The following is a 5,719-nucleotide window of genomic DNA, read 5'->3' as shown; positions in this document are numbered from 1 at the left end:
AAGAAGGCAAGAAAGAGAGCTGGAGGCAATTTTGTTCGTCAATCGAATCCACCAGGGATGCTATGCTCAGCCGTGTCCTATCCAAAGATAATTCAATGGTTTCTTGGTTCAAGAAGCCTGATGTTATTTGGACTGCCACACATAAGAATCGTTAGAACTTCTGCTGAACACGCATTTTCCGGGGTGCAGCGTCCACTGCAATTAAATCTTTTTCACCTTTTCAATCTCCGGGGCCAGATGGGATCATTCCAAAGATGTTACAGGAAACCTTGGACTGTATCATACCATGGCTAGAGGAAATTTTTAAAGCGTGCTTAAGTTTAGGTCATATTCCAGATAGTTGGAAACTAGTCAAGGTCTTCTTCATTCCAAAAATAGGTAGGAGGGGACATGAATCAGCGAAGGACTATTGGCCAATCAGTCTTTCGTCTCTCCTGTTAAAAACCTTTGAAAGACTTTTGGACATATATCTCAAAAGCTTTTTGGAGAGCTCTGGTATATCCACTGCACAACACGCATACCTTAAAGCCAAATCTACGTAGACAGCGCTTCACGAGGCAATCCGAACATGAGAGGGTTCTCTAGAGAACAAACATTATACCATGGCGGCATTCTTGGATATAGAAGGCGTCTTTAACAATGTTAGTACAGATGCTATCCAATGGGCGTTGATAGACTTAGGGGTGGACAATTGCATCAGTAATTGGGGCATCTCTATGCTAGACACCAGGATCATCAAACCTAATATAGGTAATATCAACATAACCAAGAAGGCCCACGGGGGCAGTCTACAGGGGGAGTACTATCTCCACTTCTTTGGATATATATGATCAGAAAATCTTAATAAAACTTAATAGAGGTGGGGTAAAAGTGGTGGCGTACGCTGATGATGTGGTGCTGTGCTAATGGTGCCAGGGCTTGGATGTGTGTGATCAGTAAATCTTAAGATCAAACCAATCAAACCAACTTTTGTGACCAGAAGGAGACAAGAGGTGATTGATTTAACAGTTACCAATAGGAAAGTTGGGAATCAAATCAACCGATGGCGAGTTTTGGAAGAGGACTCTCTTTCTAATCATCGTCTTATCGAATTCCGACTGGGAATTGACACAATATCAATACCTTCCGGTAGGAATCCTCGAAATGTGGACTGGGACAGGTATGGTGAGCTTGTAACAGAGCGATTACCAAACCTGAAAAAACTCAAATCAGCAGAAATGATTGAAGATGCGACTAAGAAATTAGAAGGTACTTTAATCAATTGCTTTGAGGAACTGTGTCCACTCAGGCAAAGCAGACAGGGGAAAGCGGTTCCTTGGTGGAACCCTGAACTGTCGAAGCTTCGTGTACGGTCCAGGAAACTTCTTAATAAGGCCTTGAAGACCAAAACAGAAGAGGACTGGGCCAATCATCGACTTACACAGAGAGAATATAAGAAAAAAGCACGGCAAGCCAAACTTGAATCCTATAGAAATTTCTGCAGTAACGTCGAAGAAATGAGGGAAACAGCGAGACTTTGTAAGGTCCTTCATTTAGACCGCTCAGTAAGGCTGGACTCCATTCGAAAACCTGATGGTTCATACACCATTTCCAAATCGGAAATGTTTAATGCTCTACTCGAAACCCACTTTCCGGGTAGTAGAACTCTCTCTGAAGTTGAGAGTGGCATGAACAACAACGGTGGCAAAGGTGGAACCTCTAGGTACATCTGGTATATTGCTAGTCGGATAGTGACAAGGGAATCGATAAGGTTTTCCTTATCTTCCTTTCAGAACTTTAAGTCCCCTGGACCTGACGGAATATATCCAGCAATGCTTAAAAAAGGAGGAGACAGGCTGATTGAGGCCCTGAAAAGGATCTTCACAGCCTGTCTTGCATTTGGTTATATACCATCCCAATGGCGACGCGTAAGAGTAGTATTTATTCCGAAACCAGGAAAAGATGACTATTCCCTAGCAAAAAGTTTTAGACCAATCAGTTTGACATCGTTCATGTTGAAAAGTCTGGAACGAGTGGTGGAGAAACATATTCGAGTGGGGGTATTGCCGAGAAGTCCACTTAGTAGAAATCAACACGCTTACCAGAGTGGAAAATCATGTGAATCAGCCTTACACGATCTTGTGAGCAAGATTGAAGCTGGGCTGGAAGCTGACGAATACACAATGGGCGTGTTCGTGGACATTGAGGGGGCTTTTGATAATGCCACTTTCGGCTCGATATGTTCTTCTGCCGAACGACACGGAGTTAATCAAGCCATTATAAAATGGATATACTCCATGCTCTCTGAGAGGCTGTTAACCGCTGGTGGGAGCGATGACGAGCAAATCACAGTCAGGGCCAAGCAAGTATGTCCCCAAGGGGGTGTTCTTTCTCCGCTGCTGTGGTGCTTCGTCGTAGACTCCCTATTAGTGGAGATGCAGGAACTCGACTTTCACGTCCAAGCATATGCGGACGACGTCTCTGCGCTAACATCGGATGAATCCTTAAGGAGGCTTTGCACGAAAGTGCAGAGGATTCTTGACAAAATCGATGATTGGTGCATGAGACAAGGTCTTTCCGTTAATCCGAACAAACAACTATAGTCTTGCTTACGAGAAAACGGAAATTGGATGGACTCAGTCTTCCAACACTGAAAGGTGTGACACTTGGACTTTCCAACGAAGTAAAATATCTAGGAGTAATCTTGGATAAGAAGCTGACTTGGGAGACACACGTTTCACTGAAGGTGAATCGTACATTGAAGATTTTTCAGCAATGCCGTAGAGCCTTTGGCAAAACTTGGGGTCTGAAACCTGCTGTGGTCCTATGGATATACACGGCACTTATCAGACCAATCATCACTTACGCTTCTGTGGTCTGGTGGCGACGGAGCATGGTTAAGTCCACAATCCGGAAACTATACAGGCTGCAAAGAAGTGTATGTTTATGCATCACGGGTGCCATGAGTACAACCCCTGGAGATGCCCTAAATGCTATGCTTGATTTGCTCCCACTGGATCTTAAGATACAACAGGAAGCAATAAAAGCAATGTGTAGACTCCATAAATATGGTTTCTGGCACGAAGATGGAACTTCGGGACACAGAGAAATCTTTAAGTTGCTGTCGGAGCAGTATCCACTGTTTTTGGCACCTAAAGATGACCTGATACCCACAGTTTCATTCGGAAGGAAATTTGATGTCAGATTTCCATTGCGTGAGCAATGGAGCAATCCAGGAGGCATGCAGGGAGGTTTGACGGATATTTTCTTTACCGATGGGTCCAAGACTGAAATAGGGTCTGGAGCCGGATGGTACTTAAACGATAGTAATAAGTATCATTACGCTATGGGGGGAATGGCAACGGTTTTCCAAACAGAAGTTTTTGCCATCCTAAAAGTAGCCGAATGGATAATCGAGAGGAGATGGAGCGGGAAACAGATTGGAGTCTTCAGTGACAGTCAGGCTGCATTGAAGGCCCTGGAGAACGCGAAGCAAACCTCAAAGATTGTTCAAGAATGTAAGAAGAAGCTTAATTCTGTCGCAAGACAAAACAGGTTTGTACTTATATGGGTTCCGGGACACTCCGGTGTTCAAGGAAACGAAATTGCCGACGAATTGGCCAACCGTGGATCAGCGGTGCCCCCACAGGGGCCATAGCCAATAATCGGAATCAGTCCCGCAGGAATCAAGAACTGGATCAACGATTATGTAAGCAATCTACATAAAGAGCGATGGTCTGGTCTAGAACGCTGCAGAACTGCAAAGTGTTTTGTGACAAGTCCGAACAGAAAACTGTCAAACTTTCTACTAAAACTTAGAAAGAAAGACATTCGGTTGATGGTCGGCATCATTACAGGCAACAACCCATGGGGTCAGCATATGACCACCATTGGAATCATCGAGGACCCGGTATGCCTGTCATGCTTGGAGGAGGCGGATAGCACTGAGCACTTTCTCTGTGAGTGTCCTGCCTTTGCTAGAGCGCGTCTACGAGTATTGGGTTCCGATGTCACGAGAATGAGTAATATTCGTTCTCTAAAACTGGAGGATATTTACAGATTTGCCAAAGAATCTGGAAAACTCTCACAGGACTAACTATCTCTATCTCTGTCTCTATTCTTTCCTATCTCTTTCTATGATACTTTTCTCCCTCCCTCCTTGACTATCTACCCCCTTTCCAGAGCTTTAAATACAATGGGCGTTTTAGCCTGAGTGTTTTAGGAGCCACCAAATCTCCAGGTGCTCCTTGGCTCGACCTTTTCAAATTCATTCAATTCAAATATTAAGAAAATTTAATAGAGGTGGGGTAAAAGTGGTGGCGTACGCTGATGATGTGGTGCTGTGCTAATGGTGTCAGGGCTGTGTTCCAATACGATCAGTGGGATCATCCAAAGGGCTTAAGATTTAACCCGCGTAAAACAGAACTCATGTTTTTTACTACCAGATATAAGGTACCAACTTTTACCCTACCAAATATCAACGGACAAACTCTTTCACTATTACCCAGTGCAAAGAACATAGGGGTAATTCTGGACTCCAAACTTAGCTGGAAGTTAAACGTCGAAGAACGGGTAAGGACGGCAGAAATTGCTTTATATGTCTGCAAACGTATGCTTGGAAGAAGATGGGGTCTTCCACCTAAGCATACATTATGGCTATATAAGGCGGTTATACGACCTATTTTATCATATGGTCAGGTAGTTTGGTAGAAAGATCTAGGGAGAGAGTACAATTCCAAATTACTCGGCAGAATACAAAGATCAGCCTGAGCAAAAACGGTCGGTGCAATCAGATCATGTCCTAGAGAGGTTCTCAATGCACTGACAGACGTTATTCCAATAGACCTACATATTAAGAAGACGGCAACCATAAGTGCATTTAGGTTAAAAAAGCGGGTCGCTGGAGAGAAAAAACTTAAGATCATGCCAGTATATTATTGCGACAAACTCAGTTAACCTCGGTGACGACTGTCTACATCGTCCCGATGGTAACATTCAAAAGAAATTTTGCCACTCTCTTCCCATCTAAGGAAGAATGGAATAAGCGATTCTCTCTAAACAACTTCGACACTACAGTCTATACAGATGGCAGTAAAATGGGCTGTGGAGTTGGAGCTGGTATATATTCTCACAGATTTAAAATTGAGAAATCTGTGCGTCTCCCTAATACCAGCAGTGTCTTCCAGGCGGAAGTACTTACAATTGGCGAAGCTTGTAGACTACTAATCGCAGATTTCTCTTTTAAGCACAATATCGCTATTCTTTCGGATGTAATCCAGGCACTGGGTTCGGCTACAACAACCTCTAAAGTAGTGGAACAAAATAGGAATAGCCTTACCACCTTGAGTGTAAACCGTGAAGTTACCTTAATCTGGGTCCCGGGACATCGGAACATTGAAGGTAACGAAAGAGCGGATGACCTGGCAGGAGGGGGATCTGCCATGAATAATGCTCTTGCAGAATCGGTATTCACACTATTAGGTCCACTCAAGAATATAATTTCCCAAAAATACCTCCGAATCGCGGATTGTAGATGGAAAGACCAGATGAAATGCAAAATTAGTAGAACGTTATGGCCTACCTACAACCTCAAGCAATCATCGATATTAATAAGTATGAAATGGCGGGACGCCTGGAGACTAACGGAAGTGCGAGATACATTCTGGAAGAATCACCAATTTTACCAACCAACCAACAAATCGGCACGGTGAAGGCATGGCTCCAAGAAAACGAGCCCAGC

This window comes from Anastrepha ludens, chromosome X (assembly GCF_028408465.1).
Source record: "Anastrepha ludens isolate Willacy chromosome X, idAnaLude1.1, whole genome shotgun sequence".
In the NCBI taxonomy this organism is placed as follows: domain Eukaryota; kingdom Metazoa; phylum Arthropoda; class Insecta; order Diptera; family Tephritidae; genus Anastrepha; species Anastrepha ludens.
This window is presented reverse-complemented; position numbering follows the sequence as displayed.